Genomic DNA, 19,726 nt, shown 5'->3' with positions numbered 1-19,726 from the left:
GGCGTAAATCCTGACGCAGTGTAATTCTGATCTTTCACAAATCAGGAGACGTTTCAAAGGAATTCTTGACAAACGATTTGGCGACAGATTGCATTCAGAATCATTTTCCCAGGCTAAACTGATAGAAATGTTGGGAAGAGAGTTGGATGTGACCTCTGAGCAGAAAGCCTGACAGAGGTCTAAGTCACAGTTTAGATAAAAAATACTCTGTGATTTATTCTGTTAAGTACATGATTGAATTTTAGTAGAACACTGAAACTTAGCTGATAATTGCTCAAAACAAGAACAACAGCAACTTGTATTTATATAGCACCTTTAACAAAATGAAACATGCCAAGGTATCAGGAAGATATAGGGCTGTAACTTCCTCGGAGTGGCAATTAACGTCAGATTGAGACTCTGTGCCCACTTACCTATGCCCAATTCTTTCTGTGCCTATCTCGCCCAATCTTCCAATTTGGGATAGGCGAGATCCAGGCATTCGAAGATCTAACAAGTGTGAAACGCCTTCAGCATCTAAGGCTCAAGCTACTGTCTACAGAGAACTGAAGTTAAGGAACCTCACTTTGAGTTGGATTGTTCAGGGTATCATGTTTCTTTGCCTGGGCCTTTTAAAATACATATCTTACTGTTGCCTTAACAAGGGTGTAACTGGGAGTTAGATTAATTATGGGATTTAGAAGTTACCATAGTAGTAATTTGTAGATCTATGTATGTATTTAAAATAATTTCTTCTATTAATAAAGGTTTAATTTAGTTTTGTAAGAAACCTATAAGACTTGGTGGTCTTATTACTACTGAATTCAAGGCACGCATCTCGACATTTTTGCAAATTGCAAAACAAGTTGTGGTAGTTGTTTCAAGTTTCCCTTTGGGATTTGAACAACTCAGCATTTACCGTCGGCTGTGCCATAACATAAGACACTTTACAGGAGCAATTATCAAAAAAGATTTGACACCGAGCCACATCCAGTGATATTGGGAGAGATGACCAAAAGCTTAGTTAAATGGCAGATTTTAAGGAGAATCTTAAAGCAGGAAGTAGTAGAGAAGCAGAGAAATTTAAGATGGGAATTCCAGAGCTTAGGGCCACGACAGCTGAAGGCACGGTCACCAGTGGTGACTGATTAAATTTGTGAATGTGCAAAAGGCCAGAATTAGATGAGCACAAATATTTTGGAGGGTTGTGGAGCTAGGAAGCTGGGCATTGATCTGCACGGTTCGCTTTCTATGGTCACAAGCACTAATATCGTTACTAAGTTGATGTCAGGTACACGAGCATCAGAAGTGTGTGTCAGGATGCGAGCACCATTTTGGTAATGTAAAGTTACTCATATTGGCCAAAAATTGGTGAATTCCAGAGCTTAGAGCATAGCTGAAGGCACAGCCACCAATGGTGCAGCATTTCAAATTGGGGATGCTCAAGAGACCGGAATTGAGGAGCACAGAGATCTCATTGGGAATGACTCATCTCCTGGCTGTTATTCCTTTGCTGTGAAAAAATGTATCACTTCAACTTTACACCTGTCCCACATGGTTTTGCTAAAGACATGCTGTGGGCTAATGCTGGTGCCACATTCCGCACTTCATGCAGAGGCCTACCAAACAACTACCTCAGCAAGGCACCTGCTGCAGTGGTGTTACATTTGCTGTTTTCCAATCCGCTGGGAGCTTTCCAGAATCTAGGGAATTTTAGAAGATCATAATCAATGCATCTAAGATAAAAACAAAAAACTGCGGATGCTGGAAATCCAAAACAAAAATAAAAATACCTGGAAAAACTCAGCAGGTCTGGCAGCATCTGCGGAGAGGAGCACAGTTAACGTTTCGAGACCTCATGACCCTTCAACAGAACTAAGGAAAAATAGAAAAGAGATGAAATATAAGCTGGTTTAAGGGGGGGGCGGTGGGACAGGTGGAGCTGGATAGAGGGCCAGTGATAGGTGGAGATAACCAAAAGATGTCATAGACAAAAGGACAAAAAGGTGTTGAAGCTGGTGATATTATTTAAAGAATGTGATAATAAAGGTACAGATAGCCCTAGTGGGGGTGGGGTGGGGGGAAGGGATCGAAATGAGCTAAAAGGCAGAGATAAAACAATGGATGGAAATACATTTAAAAATAATGGAAATAGGTGGGAAAAGAAAAATCTATATAAATTATTGGAAAAAAGGGGGATCGGAAAGGGGGTGGGGGTGGAGGAGAGAGTTCATGATCTAAAGATGTTGGACTCAATATTCAGTCCGGAAGGCTGTGAAGTGCCTAGTCGGAAGATGAGGTGCTGTTCCTCCAGTTTGCGTTGAGCTTCACTGGAACAATGCAGCAGGCCAAGGACGGACATGTGGGCATGAGAGCAGGGTGGAGTGTTGAAATGGCAAGAAACAGGGAGGTCTGGGTCATGCTTGTGGACAGACTGAAGGTGTTCTGCAAAGCGGTCACCCAGTCTGCATTTGGTCTCTCCAATGTAGAGGAAACCGCATTGGGAGCAGCGAATGCAGTAGACTAAACTGAGGGCAGTGCAAGTGAAATGCTGCTTCACTTGAAAGGAGTGTTTGGGCCCTTGGACGGTGAGGAGAGGGGAAGTGAAGGGGCAGGTGTTGCACATTCTGCGGTTGCATGGGAAGGTGCCGTGGGAGGGGGTTGAGGGGTAGGGGGTGATGGAGGAGTGGACCAGGGTGTCCCGGAGGGACTGATCCCTGCGGAATGCCACCGGTGAGGGGGGTGGGGGATGAAGGGAAGATGTGTTTGATGGTGGCATCATGGTGGAGTTGGCGGAAATGGTGGAGGATGATCCTTTGAATGCGGAGGCTGGTGCCGTGATAAGTGAGGACAAGGGGGACCCTATCATGGTTCTGGGAGGGAGAGGAAGGTGTGAGGATGGATGAGTGGGAGATGGGCCAGACACGGTTGAGGGCCCTGTCAACCACCGTGGGTGGAAAGCCTCGGTCAAGGAAGAAGGAAGACATGTCAGAGGAACTGTTTTGGAAAGTGGCATCATCACAATCAATGCATCTACTGTTTCTGCACTCACTTCTTTTGAGATCCTGGGATGCAGGCCATAAGGTGCAGGGGACTTGTCGACCTTTAGAACCACAGAACCATAGCAAGGTTAAAGCACAGAAGGAGGCCATTCAGCCCATCTTGTCCATGCCAGCCCGAGGACACCCAGGTGCCCTTTCTAATCCCACCTTCCTGCACCCGGCCCATAGCCCTGCAGCTTACAGCACTTAAGGTGCAGATCCAGGTACTTTAGGCCCATTACTTTTTATAGTAATTTTTCGCTAGTGATAGTGATTGTTTTAAGTTCCTCCCTCCATTTTGCCGTTGATTTTCTATTATTCTTGGGATGATTTTTGGGTCTTTTATTGTTACAAAATATTTGTTCAAAGTCTCCACCATTTCCTTGTTTCCCATTATTAATTCCTCAGTCCCACCTTTGAAGGGACCAACATTTACTTTAGTTACTCTCTTCCTTTTCATATACTTGTAGAAGCTCTTACTGCCTGGTTAATATTTCTTGCTAGCTTACTCTCATATTCTAACTTCTTCCTCTTTATTTTTTTGAGTAATTCTCTGCTCATTTCTAAAACTGTCCAAATCTTCTGCCAATCTTCTTTTTCTTTCAACTTGATACCATCCCTAACTTTATTTAGCCATAGATGGTGCATCCTTCTTGTAGAAGCTTTCTTTCTCAGCAGAATATATCTTTTCAAAGAGCTATGAAATATCTCCTTACATCTGCATTGCTTATATACCATCTTATTTTTTATCCAATTTTCCTAGTCCACTCTGTGCTCATAACTTTGTAATTGCTTTTATTTAAGTTTAAGGCACCAGCTTTACACCCAGGTTTCTCACCCTTAAACTGAATTTGAAACTCTATCATGTTATAATTACTTTTGCCTAGAAGAACCTTTACTGAGATCATTAATTCATTCTGTATCATTATACATTATCATGTCTAAAGTAACCTGTTCTCTGGTTGGTTCCATGATATGTTGTTCTAAAAAACTGTCTAGAGTACACTCAATGAAGTCATCCTCAAAGCTACCAATGCCAATTTGATTTGTTCAATCTAAATGAATATTAAAATCACCCACTGTTATAGCAGTACCTTTCTTACAAGCCCTAATTATTTCTCGCTTTGTACTCTGTCCTATAATGTAGCCACTGTTAGGAGGTGTATATACTACTCCCTCCAGGGAAATATTTCCTTTGATATTTCTTATCTCCACCCAAACGGATTCCACATCTTAATCTTGTTAGCCAAGATCATTTCTCACTACTGTACTGATCTCATCATTTATTTTCAGAGAAGGCAGGTGCTGAAATTAGACTCTTGGTAAATATTTTTGTACTGATTTACTACATAAACAGCCCAATACAGAAAGCTGTCCTTACATCTGCATGGTGGTATTATCACTGCACTAGTGTTCCAGAGACCTGTAATGCACTGGGAACCTGGGTTTGAATCCCACCATGATCGATGGTGAAATGTGAATTCAACAAAAATCTGAATTGCAAATCTGATCATGACCACAAGATACTGTGTGAGTCATGGTAAAAGAGGAGGTAACTCAGACCCTTGAAGGATTTAAAATTGATAAAGATATTGGATAGGCTGCCTGGACTTAAAGTTGATAAAGCACAAGGATAGGATGTGATGCATCTATGGAAAGTGAGAGAGGAAATAGTGGAGGTAGTGACCATAATTTTTTCAGTCTTCTTTAGACCAAGGGTGGTGCCAGAGGACTGAAGAATTGCAATTGTTAAACTCTTGTTCAAAAAAGGATGTAAAGATAAGCCCAGTGACTACAGGCCAGTCACTTTAATCTCAGTGGTGGGAAACTTCTAAAAATGGACAAATACAGGCTAATTAATGAAAGCCTGTATGGGCTTACTAAGGGCAAATCGTATTTAACTAACTGATCTGCTGGAGTTCAGTGAAGAGGTAACAGAGAGGGTTGATTAGGGTAGTGCGGTTGACGTGGTGTACTTGGACTTCCAAAAGACATTTGATACAGTGCCACACAACAGGCTTATGAGCAAAGTTAGAGCTCATGGGATAAAAGGGACAGTAACAACAAAGATACAAAATTGGCCGAGTGATAGGAAGCAGAGGGCTGAATTTCACGTTCATCAGGCCAACGTGTACCCGACTTGATTGGGTGTAAAATCACGCAGGGTGACGCAAGCGTCCCTACGTCATTGCGCACTCTCGCAATCTTTAAGGTCGACAGGCGCGTGTGAGAATCAGCAGCGCGTCTACTGACAATTAAGAGGCCTATTAAGGCCCTTAAGCAATTAATTAATGTGTATTTTTCACTGTCCATTCAACCAATCAGTTGGTGGGTGGGCGAAAAGGCCAGGCAGCCTTTGCAATTTTAATGAAATCTTATCCATGGGCGGGATGAGGTTTCCAACTGTAAATAAAAATCCATTAAATATTCCACCATCATTTTAAACATGTTCCTCTGCATGTGACTGAGTCACATGTGGGGACATGTTTATATCATCTTCAAAATCTTTATTTTCGTTTCTCCACTTCCTCAGCTCCCTGAGGCAGCCCTGTGTCCTCAGGGAGCTTTCAGCATGCGCAGACTTCCACACTTGCACTCCTCCCGCCCCCACATGGCAGCGCTGAGCGCTTCAGCGTGCCTGTCACGCTGGCTGCCCGGTAATTGGCCGGCCAGCATGAATTTGTGGTTGGGGGCCGATTCCAGGCAGCGGACCTGTTCCTGGCTGTTCCTGGGGCTGCCCACAGCACCCACCCAATAACCTCACAATTCAGTCCAGAGAGTAGTGGCTAATGAATATTTTTATGGAGGGAAGTTTGTAGTGGAGTTCCTCAGGGGTCAGTGTTTGGATCCTTACTTTTCCTGACATATGTCAAATACCTAGGCCTTGGTGTACAGGGCATAATTTCAAAATTTGGGGATAATACAAAACTTGGAAGTATCGTGAACCGTGAGAAGGATAGTGTAGAACTTCAAAAGGGCATAAGAAAGTTGATTTAATGGGTAGACACGTGACAGATGAAATTTAATGCAGAGAAGTGTGAAGTGATTCATTTTGGTAGGAAGAAAATGGAGATACAGTATAAAGTAAAAGGTGCTACTCTAAAAGAGCTGAAGGAGCAAGTGTCCATCTGTATAGGTGCATAAATCATTTAAAGTGGTAGGCAGATTGAGAGCATGGCTAATAAAACATACAATATCCTCATACAGTATCCTCAGTATGTTCAAAAAAGGTTGTAAGGATAAGCCCAGCAATTACAGACCAGTCAGTTTAACTTCAGTGATAGGCAAGATTCTAGAAACAATTATTTGGGATAGAATTAGTAGCCACGTGGTAAAATATGGGTTGATAAGGGTAAGCCAGACTGGATTTCTAAAGGGGAAATCATGTTTAACTAACTTGCTGGGGTTTTTGAAGAAGTAACAGAAAAGGTCGTAAGAACATAAGAAATAGGAACAGGAGTAGACCATTCGGCCCCTGCTCTGCCAATCAATAAGATCATGGTTGATCTTCTTGTGTTTTGATTTCCACATTGCCATCTGACCCATAAGAACATAAGAAAGTCAATGAGGGTAATGCTGTAGATGTGGTTTACATGGACTTTCTAAAGGCATTTGACACAGTGCCACACAACAGACTTGTGAGAAAAGTTATTGCTCATGGAATAAAAGGGACAGGAGCAACGTGGATACAAAATTGGCTGAAAAATAGGAAGCAGAGAGTAATGGTCAATGGATATTTTTCGGGCTGGAGGGAGGTTTGTAGTGGAGTTCCCCAGGGGTCAGTATTGGGACCCTTGCTTTTCCTGATATATATTAATGATCTAGATCTTGGTGTGCAGGGGACAATTTCAAAGTTTGCAGATGATGTGAAGCTTGGGAGTGTTGTAAATTGTGAGGAGGGTGGTGTGGAACTTCAAGAGGACATAGACAAGTTGGTGGAGTGGGCAGATAGGTGGCAGATGAAGTTCAATGCGGAGAAGTGTGAGGTGATGCATTTTGGTAGGAAGAACATGGACAGACAATATAAAATAAGGGGTGAAAGTTTGAAGGGGGTGCAGGAGCAGAAAGACCTGGGTGTATATATGCATAGATCACTGAAGGTAGCAGGACAGGTGGAGAGAGCGGTTAATAAAGCATATAGTATCCTGGGCTTTATTAATAGGGACATAGAGTACAAGAGCAGGGAGGTTATGATGAATTTATTTAAGACACTCATTAGACCTCAGCTGGAGTATTGTGTACAGTTCTGGGTGCTGTATTATAGGAAGGATGTGAACACATTGGAGAGAGTACAGAAGAGGTTTACAAGAATGGTTCCAGGGATGAGAAACTTCAGCTATGAGGATAGGTAGGAGAGGTTGGAGGGACTGTTCTCCTTGGAGGGAAGAAGGCTAAGAGGAGATTTGATAGAGATGTTCAAAATCATGAGGGGGCTGAACAGAGTAGACAAGGATAAGCTATTCCCACTCGTAAAAGAATCAAGAACAAGAAGGCACAGATTTAAAGTGATTTGCAAAAGAAGCAAATGTGATGTGAGAAAAATCTTTTTCACACAATGAGTGGTTTGGGTCAGGAATGCACTGCCTGGGAGTGTGGTGGAGGCAGGTTCAATCGAGGTATTCAAGAGGGCATTGGTTAATTATTTGAATAGAAACAATGTTTAGGGATATGGGGAAAAGGCAGGGTAATGGTACTCGGTCACAATATTCATTTGGAGAGCCAGTGCAGACACAATGGGCCAAATGGCCTCCTCTGTACCATTAAAATTCTGTGATTCTGTGATCTTAGTCTTTATAAATAGGGCATAGAGTATAAAAACAAGGAAGTTATGAAAAACCCGTATTAAACACTGTTCAGCCTCAACTAGAGTTTTGCATCCAGTTGTGGGAACCACACTTTAGGAAGGATGTGAAGGCATTGGAGAAAGTGCAGAAAAAATCTCACTAGAATGGTTCCATGGATGAAGAACTTCAGTTACGTAGGTAGATTGGAGAAGTTGGGACTGATTTCCTTGGAGAAGAGAAGGTTAAGAGGAGATGTCAAGAGGTATTCAAAATCATAAGAGGTCTGGACAGAGTAGATAGGGAGAAACTGTTCCCATTGGTGAGACTGAGAGGGCACAGATTTAAGAAGCAATGGCGATATGAGGATAAACTTTTTCATACAATGAGTGATCAGGACCTGGAATGCACTGTTTGACAGTGCGGCGGAATCAGGTTCAACTGAGGCATTCAAGAGGAAATTAGATTATTATCTGAAAGGAAAGAATGTGTAGGGCTATAGGGTAAGACAGGGGAATGACACTCAGTAAATTGCCCCTGTGGAGAGGTGGCACAGACATGAAGGGCTGAATGGCTTCCTTCTGTGCTATAATCATTCTGTGATAAATGGAAGTTGTTCTTGTTGCTGTTGCTTCCCCCTGAATTGGGATCCAATGCAATGTGAAAGGAATTTCTGCCACCTTGCTTAAACTGAGTGCACTTAAAGTTTATTGCCTTCATATGGGGACAAACATTTAATTCAGCTTCATGAAACTTTCAGTGTCAGTCCTTTCTACCCTCCAACTTAATCGAGGGAGGTTCTCCTGCTGCCGGGAGGTTGACATGGAGCCTCTCCCATGATTAAGTGGGCCAGGTTGCCATGGTTCCCACTGTGATGGTCTGCATTAAATCCAGCCCCATGACTCTATCAAAGGGAAAGAAAGAAAGTAGATGAATGTTTGGAAAGTAATTAAAATTTTGTTGCAAAAAGTGGGTGTACATTTTGAAAAGAGGGACAAAGTACTTATTAGGAAGAATAATGAATTTGAAAGGAAGATGAAAGAATGGGGAAGAGAGAAAAGAAAAGGATGAAACCAATTCTTTTTCCCCTTTCGGGTTCAACACTGATTGGCATTAACTGTTCCCCAAAACTTTCTTCCCGTCTCTCCAAAAATGACATTTACTGAAGTACACAAAAACTAAGCTCCCTCCAGTACCTCAGGTAATTGCTCAGTCTTCATGCAGTGAACCTGAACAATGCATAGTGACTGGCTATTCAACCAACAAATGCATTGCACCAGAGCCCAATTCTGTCCTCACTGATGCCTGAGAGTGCAAGAGCCGGAATGCTGGCTGCTTTCCCCAGCCCCTAATTTTTGTCAGTGAGGCAAATTATAAAATAGTCTTTGAATACAGAGCATTGCACTGTCAGACAAACCTGATATGAAATTCATCCATCCTGCCTCAAATCAGTTGATCCAACACAAAGTGGAGATCAAATCTTGGACTGTCTGGCTACCCGGAGTTCAGTTCCATACCGAGCTGTGCATTTTGTCACTATATTATAATGTCTTTGCCAACTATGCTATGGACTATACTACTGAATAGAGACAAATTCTGCTCAGATTCTCCGATAGTGAATTGTTCCAGGTCCAATATATTGTACTGCTGTGCATTCAAAGATATCATTCCTGTATTGCTCATGTTGAAAAACAAATGATGTGCTTACAATTATACAAGAAATCAATGCTGAACGTTCCATGTATTTCAAAAATAAACACTGTTTAAGAATTATGCAGAATGCCCATGGTTACCAACCAACCATTCGACACAGTACAGAATACATGATATAATCCATCTGATTCCATTCAGTCTGACTGCGAAGAGAAAGATTAACTTTTGAACAAAACAAATGGACAATCTGTATATGCATGACTGAGCAGCAGTGCTGTAGCAGTCTCATTACACATCACAAACACAGGTTGAGCAAAATTAAAGGGGACAAAATGTATCGTAAATACTTTTACAATGAATTTGCTTTTTTCATAAGGCTGTGTTCAAACAATTTACCAAATGGAGAAAGTTTTTCTCCAAATACAGGAGTTGGTAATTAGACAAAAGTGAATAGTGAATGGCAAGTGTAATAATAAAAAGAGTAAATTTTCATTCACTTCACAAAGAAGTGAGTCTGCTTTGATTTAAGGCAAGATATTTAGCCGAACAACATGTTACTCTGAACTGGCTCTTCCACCTTACTTCAAATAATTGCTCATACCAAATAATAGAAGAAGCATACAGATAACCAAGTTCCCTTCCAAGTCACACAATGTCCTGACTTGGAAATATATCACTGTTCCTTCAGTGTCGCTGGGTCAAAATCTTGGAACTCCCTCCCTAACAGCACTGTGGGTGCACCCACGCCACATGGACTGCAGCGGTTCAAGAAGGCAGCTCACCACCACCTTCTCAAGGGCAATTAGGGATGAGCAATAAATGTTGGCCTAGCCAGCGACGCCCACATCCCGTGAATGAATTTTTAAAATTATGCTGATATGAAAATGCCCTTGTTTGACCTGCTTTTTAATAGTGTTGTTTGTGAAGATAATTTAGGATTTATTAAATACACTGTGTAGCAGTCAATTACATGTCAGGTTTCAAATATGCAGAGTAAATCTTAAAGCCTATCTCCACGTTATAACTTCAAACAATATTTTTTATTGACATTAACATTAGAAACATTTAGTTTTTACAACACATTTCCTTGGATTATTTTTCCATTTAAGCTAAACTTTTTAAGGAATTCAGTGTAATACTTTGATGACATTGCATCCTTGAAATGATTATTTTTGTGATATCTGGATTTCTAGGTAAATACATTTTAAAAGTGCAATACAGTTTGAAAGCCAAGACTCAATTCATAAAATGCAAATACAATAAAGAGTAACATCCTCACCTACATTGTTATGATCTCAGAATATAAAAGTAACCTTCATCGAAGATCTGTTATTCAGGAGAGGAAATTAAGAGGAAACAATATGCTTACCTTTTATCCTTTTGGGGAATGGTTCTCAGTTTCAGTTGACTACCTTGCCAGAATCCCAAAGAGGTGAAAAAATCTTGTGAATAACTGGACCTGTGATGGTGCCTGAAGCTCATCAGCACCCCACACCCCACAGCTTCGCGGGCTTTGTGACTCTTCACTAGAAAACAAACCTTTATCAGCAACATGTGTCATTCTAATGGCACGCGTCTGTCATCTGAGGCTTTCTAATGCTGCCTTTACATCACCGATTACCAGTTAGCATTAGTCATTTTAAAGAATATTTGCAAGACTTGAACGTGGGAGCCTTAGACGGAAATATCTGATGTGGCAGACTTTGTAACTGCATTATAAGGACATCATTAGCCAGATTTGTCTGTTTGTCAGCATGTAACCATGGCAATCGATGCGTAGCTGAGTTTCTTCCTCAAAGGATGCTGCAAAGTCTGCAACTACATTTGTGTCTTGCACTGTACCATGAATTTGATTCTGCTGCTTGGTAACATTAAAGCAGTCACTTTCATCATGCAGGTATGAAGACATTACATCATTTATCACTATTAAAAGACAAGAAATTTGTCAAATTCGTTTTACAATGTATTGAAATGGCAAGAACAAAGCAACAAGTTATTAATAGAGTATTCAATATTTCCACTCTGCCCAACACAAAAGTGCAAACTCTCATCCCTTCATTGTTCCATTTTGTAAGCATAGAGCAATTTCCAATTTCTCAAAGCATAGAGAGAGAGATACAGTGATTTAGAATAATTATTTTCAGTGTCTGCAATCTGGATCAAGTACAGTCTGTAGTCTGAGACACACTTCATGTGTCTAATGAATATAAAAGGATTTCAATGAAATTACTTTGGACAGTCCCAATAGGCCCGAGTATGTCTCCAAATTAACACTAATTGATCAACCTTACTCACTCCTTCCCACAGTTGTGAAGTACGGTTGCAGATTATGTCATTCAGCTTTATTGGACCAGACTGGGATCTGCAAGAAAGTATCTCTAATTTATAGAAAAATATATATTTTAATGCTCGGTAATGATAGAGGCTGGAATTTTCCGGCCCCACTGACGTTGGGCGTCATGGCGGGCGGGGGTGGGGAACAATGTGGCAAGAAGGCCAAAAATTGTTTTCATACCGTCATGAAACCAGTTTGCGATTGTCCACTCCACCCAGCAATGGCAGGCCGCATTTCCCACCACCACATGTCAGGAACCTAAATTCAATACTTTAGCATCTAATTATAAACCACATTCGCTGGAATCATCCCCCCACATCAAATTTACCGCCTATGTTGGCGTGACTTCAGAATAACTGCTTTTAAAGGGCATGCACCTGGCAACCTGAACATCGAGGGGAACTCGGAGGTGAGTGCACACAACCTTGTGCAGCACTTGCGAGGATCACCCGTAGGACATCAAGGAAGAGGCGCTGCACATTCAGTGGGGGCACAGGCTTTTTCCCAGGTGGCTTTCAGTGCGGTGCCAGGGCCAAGGGCTGCAGAGCGGGTCAGGCCGGGTGGGTGGGAGTTGGGGTCCCCCAAGGCAGCACAGGCTGAAGGAAGTACATAAGCACATGCAGGGGGGGTGGGGGAAGCGGCCATGGACTTGGGAAATCTTGTCAGGAGTGAGCATTCTTCCCCAGCTGAGGCTGTTCAGCTGCAGCTCCATTGACCAGCTGGGAGTTGGGCCTCTGGAGCTTTTCTGCCCATTCAAGCAACACAAAAGCACGAAAGTGCCACCAAATGCTCCAGAACCTTCCACCCCTCGGGCACAGGCTGCAAATTAATGTGTGTTTCAGGGGGCAGCAGAGCCATTGGCCGACTGGGCAAGTTGTACAATCCCCGTTCAGTCAGTGGTGGAGGCATTTAGAGCCCCTTGCAATGTCTCTGTTCAAGTTTGGACCAGTACCTCTCATGGTTCAAGGTAACGGTGCAGCCTTGCTGTGTGGGTTAGGAGAATGGCCGTGTCTGAGCTGAGAGCACAGCCTGCAGTCCAATGGGCAAAGCTGCTGCCAATCGGTCAGGTGGAGTGGGGCGGAGGTGGGTGGGGTTTCAGACAGCCAATGAGTACACTACACACTGGCCATCCAAGTGGAGGCAAGCACCCACCTGTTTGCATGAAGGGACCTTCAGGCTTAACCAAGAGAGGTTCTTGGGACACTTATGCTAACCCACGCATCTTTCTCTTTGATCCTGCGGAAGGAGAACATCAGGATCATGGAGCCTGGTGATTTAGTGGTAAGTCTCATGGTTGACAGGGAGCAGAGAAGAAGAAGACAGTGGCAGAGGTGCCTGGCTTGGCAAAGGGAGGAGCACCTCCCTCAAGAAGAGGTGGCAGGACCTGCTGCGCACGCAGCTGAAGATCCACAGTGAGCCATCGCTTATAGGTGTCTCGCTAGACCCAGCGTCAATAGACGGCATTTGTCATTCCGGTAGATAACAGAGAACCAGTGTTGCTGAGGACTGCACATGTCCAAGGAACTGGTCGGTCACATATGCTGCCTGCTGCAGGATTTGGCCCCACGGGGACATGCCTGACATCCGCTGCCAGTGGCTGTGAAAGTGACTGCAGTTTTTACCCCAGTGGCTCCTTCCAGGGCTCCACAGGTGACCTGTGCAGTAACTCGCAAAACTCCACCCACAGGTGTATCCAGGAGGTCATGGACACCATTTTCATGAAGGCATAGAACTTTGTGTATTTCTGACTCCTCTCTGGCTGAGGGCAGTTTGTTTGTGCTCTGTGATCAGGGTCATATCATGGAGACGCAGCTGTGAAATTTTAAATGCACCTGATCCTTTGTCCACCTTCAGCACCTGGCCCTTTCAGGAGCACAGTGTCACTGGTCACAGATGCTGAAGAGATGGGGGCCATCCCCACCCTAAAGGTGCTGAGAGCACACAGAGAGAATGAGGGAACTCTGTGACCCTGCCCACTACATTCTGGCAGCAATAACCAGCACCATCGAGATACAGGCATCAGTAATGTGTCCAGGGAGAGTGAGGCTGGACCATCACTGTGGTCTGAAGGCTGCACAGGGCACAGGGAAGAGGCCCTGGACTGAGACACCTGCCTTTACCTTGTGCAGAAAGGTTTCACATCTGAGTGACACAGACACTGCTCATCAGAACAAGGAGCCATAGGCAGGGAGACATTCTTGGGAGTTTATTTACAATCGTGAACATTATGTACAAGTGATTAACACCCGTGCCCAGGCTGTGCAACCACACCTGCTTAACCTTCCTAACCCTGTTGCATTGTCTCTGTGCATCCTGGACATCCACAGTGGAGGTGGAGGCAGCCTGCTGACTGCGACGCCCTGTCTGCAATGACCTTAGTGGGTGTCCTCTGGAGGGCCGAGACCTGGAGAGCCCCGGCCTGCTTTTGGGTCCTGCTGTGTGGCAGTGACACCCTCCCCAGCCTGTGGAGCTGGAGCTGCTGGGGTCACAGGAAGAGGGGATTCGGATGGGCCGGACACTCCCAGAGTCACCTGGGTGGATGGGCCCAGGATGTGCACCTGCTGATCCTCCTCCCTATGGGTGCCCGAGGGCCCCTGGCTGACTCCTTGAGGAGAAGGAGAAATTGAAGTGAGATCGAGCTGCCCCACACCCCTCTCGTGTTGACGCTGTTGAATACCAATATGGCGTCAGTGATGGAGTTCAGCCCGCGCAGCAGTGCAGGAGCAATGTCCTGGACCAAGGTCTCCATGGCGACCGCCATCCTACCAGTGTTGGCCTCGGTACGTTGGCATGCCGGCGCTATCATTTCAGACTGAAGGTGGACAGACTCTCCATCGTTCCTTGCAATGTGAGGAGTGCAGACATCTCTTCCTGATGTTCCCAACCTTACTTTTGCTGCTCCAACAACTGAGGTATGATCGAGTCCAGAGGCTCCTCATCTGACTCGAATTTGGCAGATTTCTGACCTCTAGCAGTCCTCCGAGTGCCGAGGACCTGGGAAATCTCTGCCTCTGCCTGCTGTGGATCAGACAGTGTGATGTGCTCACCAGATTGTGATCCCGAGGCTACTCTAGAACTAGATCCCACCGAGGTGTGTGTCTCTGCGCTGGTGGAGGGTGTGGGTGACGCTGTGGCTTCAATTAAGATGTCATCAGATTCTTCTTCCGAGGTGTCTTCAGAGCGTGAGTCAAGAACCTGGCTGGTGGGCCCTCTTGGCTGCTTCCCAGATGTTCCTGTGAAAGCAGCGAGAGATAGTTAGTGCCTGGCAGGGGACTGTGGAAGAGGGGAAGTGACTCACAGCATGGTTGTCTGATGGATGTTGCACTGCTGGATGCTCACAAACAGCCGACCTCACCGTCAGCACAGGAATGGTCCAGATCGTTGCGGGCCAGGTGGATGGCTCTGTTTTCAAAGTCTGTGAGGACCTTGATGTTGGGCATTCCTGAACCAGTCTGCGAACTCTTCCTTTTGTTGTGTTCTAGCTTGTCTTGCATGAAGACAGATGGAGAGTGTGTAAACAGGATGCCTGCCAGGCCAGATGAGAAGGATGCCTGGCATGTGTGGGTGGTGAGTGGTGCCATGGACAGGATGAGGACACGGTCCACAGGGCAGACGAAGGTGAGTGTGAGAGAGTGAATGGTGATGTCCCTTGAACTGGCAGTGAGTGAGAACCCTGTGGATGTGGGATGGGTTGGTGACTCTGAGTTGAGAGTGATGAGAAGAGTGACTTACACTGGCAGAACAGAGGAGATCATCGATCCTGTTTAGGCACTGGGTGGTTGTCCTTTTTTGTGGGTGTTGGCGCTGATACCACTGTCACTGCCTCCCATGCTGGACTGGTGACCTTGCTTGCTAGTCTTCGCCCAGAGCTGGGGTAGAGGACTTTGCGGCAACCCTGTACTGAGTCCAGTAGGCGCCCGAGCAGGGCATTGCTACATTTGGGGCAGCATGTTTCCTCCCTTTGCCAGACATGACTTTGCAGCAGCTTTTGATTCCTTAAAGAGTGCTAGCTCTGTGCAGCGGTGGTCTTTATATATGGCGCCTGAGGTGACAGCGGGCCGGGTGAATAAGAGGCCAGCGATCCAGCATGTTTCCCAGGAATGATTATTAATGAGGCAGGAATGGGATGATATGGCATGGAAACCCGCCATAGCAGCTGGTAGGTAAAAATTCTTCTTCCCGCTCACCACCGCACTTTGTGCAAATCTGGGATGATTCCACCCAGAGTGTGTGTTGTCTGGGCAATTAAATAGCCACAAGGATGCAGTAGGGATTGCTCACTTCATGCTGGGATCAAATGCTTTGTAGAGGCTGTTTTGTTTTTGCTATTGATGAGCAACATTGTGTATCTATATAGTGCCTTTGCTGTAATTAAACATCCCAGAGTGAATCAGAGGAGTGTTATCAAACAAAATTCACATTGGGCCACATAAGGATTAGCACAGGTTTACCAAAATCTTGATGAAAGTTAGGTTTTAGGAAATGTCTTAAAGGATAAGAAAGAAATAGAGAAGCAAAGAAATTTAGTAAGGGAAATCCAGCACATAGGACCTAGTCAGCTGAAGGCATACCCATCAATGGTGCTGCAATTAAAATCAGGGATGTGCATGAGGCCAGAATTGGGGGAGCACAGTGGTCTAAGAGGATCATGGTGTTGGAGGAGGTTACAGAGATGGTGAGGGGTGAGGCCATGGAGAAATTTGAAAACAGGGATGAGAATTTTAAAGTTGAGTCACTGCCAGACTGCGGGTCATCAGCATTGAGCAGCAGAATATACACTTATACATATAGACAGTATCTTCCAAAGCCACGACCACTACCATCTAGAAGGACAAGGGCAGCAGATAGATGGGAACACCACCACCTGGAAGTTCCCCTCCAAGCAACTCACCATCCTGACTTGGAAATATATACTTTTTTATTCACGGGATGTGGGTGTCACTGGTTAGCCCAGCATTTATTGCCCATCCCTAGCTGCCCTTGAGAAGGTGGTGGTGAGCTGCATTCTTGAACCGCTGCAGTCCATGTGGTGTAGGTACACCCACAGTGCTGTTAGGAAGGGAGTTCCACGACTTTGACCCAGTGACACTGAAGGAACAGTGATATATTTCCAAGTCAGGATGGTGAGTGACTTGGAGGGGAACTTCCAGGTGGTGGTGTTCCCATCTATCTGCTGCCCTTGTCCTTCTAGGTGGTAGTGGTCATGTGTTTGGAAGGTGTTTTTGAAGGAGCCTTGGTGAATTCCTGCAGTGCATCTTGTAGATGGTACACACTGCTGCTACGGTGCGTCGGTGGTGGAGGGAGTGAATGTTTGCGAATGTGGTGCCAATCAAGCGGGCTGCTTTGTCCTGGATGGTGTCAAACTTCTTGAGTGTTGTGGGAGCTGCACTCATCCAGGCAAGTGGGGAGTATTCCATCACACTCCTGACTTGTGCCTTGTAGATGGTGGACAGGCTTTGGGGAGTCAGGAGGTGAGTTACTCATCACAGGATTCCTAGCCTCTGACCTGCTCTTGTAGCCACAGTATTTATATGGCTAGTCCAGTTCAGTTTCTGGTCAATGGTAGCCCCCAGGATGTTGATAGTGGGGGATAGTGATGGTAATGAACGTCAATGGTTAGATTTTCTCTTGTTGGAGATGGTCAAAATGGAGGGTATCCTCAATGTGAAGACTGGACTTCGTCTCCACAATGACTGTGCAGTGGTCACTCCTACTAATACTGTCATGGACAGATGCATCTGCGGCAGGTAGGTTGGTGAGGATGAGGTCAAGTATGTTTCTCCCTCGTGTTAGTTCCCTCACCACCTGCCACAGACCCAGTCTAGCAGCTGTGTCCTTTAGGATGATGGTGATGGACATTGAAGTCCCCCACCCAGAGTACATTCTGCACCCTTGCCACCCTCAGTGCTTCCTCCAGGAGCACTGATCCATCAGTTGAGGGAGGGCAGTATATGGTAATCAACAGGAGGTTTCATTGCCCCTGTTTGACCTGATACCATGAGACTTCATGGGGTCTGGAGTCGATGTTGAGAACTCCCAGGGCAACTCCCTCCCGACTGTATACCACTGTGTCACCACCTCTGCTGGGCCTTTCCTGCCAGTGGGGCAGGACATACCCAGGGATGGTGATGGTGATGTCTGGGACATTATCTGTAAGATATGATTCTGTGAGTATGACTATGTCAGGCTGTTGCTTGACTAGTCTGTGAGACAGCTCTCCCAATTTTGGCACTAGCCCCCAGGTGTTAGTAAGGAGGGTCGACAGGGCTGTGATTGCCATTGTCGGTGCTTAGGTCGATACCAGGTGGCCTGTCCAGTTTCACTCTTTTTTTGTGACTTTGTAGCAGTTTGATACAACCAGGGGCATTTAAGAGTCAACCACACTGCTGTGGGTCTGGAGTCACATGTAGGCCAGACATGTGGTTAACCACATTTGGTCTTTACAACAATCAACAATGGTTTCATGGTCATCATTAGACTTTTAATTCCAGATTTTAATTGAGCTCCAATTTCACCACCTGCTATGGCAGGATTCGAACCCGGGTCTCCAGAGAATTACCCTGGGTCTCTGGGTTATTAGGACAGCGACAATACCAATACGCCAACGCCTCACCATTCTGTCACAATCCTGGAACTCCCTCCCTAACAGCACTGTGGGTGTATCTACACCACAGGGACTGCAGCGGTTCAAGAAGGCAGCTCACCACCACCTTCTCAAGGGCAATTGGGGATGGGCATTAAATGCTGGCCTAGCCAGCGATGCCCAAATCCCATGAATGAATTTTTAAAAATAAAAATGTGTCCATCCACAGCACAAAATGAATATGCTGGGCAATGATAGCATTTGGAGGCTGTTGCTAATGAAAATGTGCATATATACTGGACATTCTGCCCAGGCTGGACTCCCAATGCACAGATAAGCTGGTTCAGGATCAATGCATGGCTTTCTTATCCTTCACTGAAGCCTGGACGAATCAGGCAGGTCTCCATTATGGTAAGACTGTTTTTCTGAACCATTTTGTAAATACGTATCTTGACAATGGAAAAGTATTTTGAATAAAAAGGTCTCCCACAATGTCCTTTGCCCTGCATTAATAATAGATGACCATTGAAGCAGGAATAGAGGATAGACTGGTCGACAGAAGAATGAAACCACAGGTCTGATATTTGTGCTCCTTCAACAGTTTCCACACATCTATTATTACTATTCAATCAATTTCAACCTCAATTGTACTTTGCCAGTGTAATACAGCCCATGAAAGATCCTGTCCTGTCTCAAGCAGTATTCACATGACCATTTTTGGACACCCTAGTTTCAAAAGGGCATTGAATTATTCAAGTAGAGAAGGGTGATTAAAATGATTGTAAGATTAAGGGATCCGTGTTCTAGGAAGATGATTCAAAAAACAAACTTTATTTCAATGGAATAAAGATGATCTAGGCATAAAATATGTAGATGATAAGCAGGCTATTTAACTTTAAATGGCTGCTTACAATCAATAATGGTAAAATTATACTGCAACACGTTGCTGGAGAAAGAAATTGAAGTTGAGTTGGTTAAAATACCGTCAGGTTGCTAAGTATTTGGTTGGAAATCAGATTAAAGATAATGGGAGAGGCACCTACCGAGGTAAGAAAGGCTTCAGGCGCCATGACAGTGCAGGACAGGGAGAGTCCCCGTTTGAAATGAGAACTGGATGAATATCCTGTGCTGCAAAATTCGGCTCAATAGAACCTCTGGCTTTGTGCTTTGGGAGCCTAGAAGGCATAAAAATGGCAGTGGATGTTTTTCTGGCAGGTCCCATGCCAGCTGCCAGCTGAGAAAGGTGCTAGCACAGGCCATGCCATGTGTGCACTGGAAACATGCAGAGTGGGCAGATTGTGATGCCACTTCGCATGAGGCCTGTCAACTTGGACCAGTTAACAGCCGTTATTAA

The 19,726-nt window shown here is 44.8% G+C and overlaps 1 long non-coding RNA gene across 1 annotated transcript in view; it reads right to left on the bottom strand.

The window, feature by feature from the left end:
- Positions 1-8,511: 8,511 nt before the first annotated feature.
- The window catches only part of LOC144691157 (uncharacterized), a 46,629-nt gene continuing 35,414 nt past the window's right edge, over positions 8,512-19,726 (bottom strand). The window contains exons 2-3 of the long non-coding RNA XR_013579043.1: positions 10,824-10,980; positions 8,512-8,705 (exon numbers count right to left, since the gene is read on the bottom strand). This is a non-coding gene — a long non-coding RNA (uncharacterized LOC144691157). The remainder of the gene's footprint in view (positions 8,706-10,823; positions 10,981-19,726) is intronic.

The sequence above is a fragment of the Cetorhinus maximus genome, chromosome 15 (genome assembly GCF_964194155.1).
Source record: "Cetorhinus maximus chromosome 15, sCetMax3.hap1.1, whole genome shotgun sequence".
NCBI classification, from domain to species: domain Eukaryota; kingdom Metazoa; phylum Chordata; class Chondrichthyes; order Lamniformes; family Cetorhinidae; genus Cetorhinus; species Cetorhinus maximus.
Note: the sequence above shows the minus strand (reverse complement) of the source record. Positions and strands in the feature narration are given on the sequence as shown.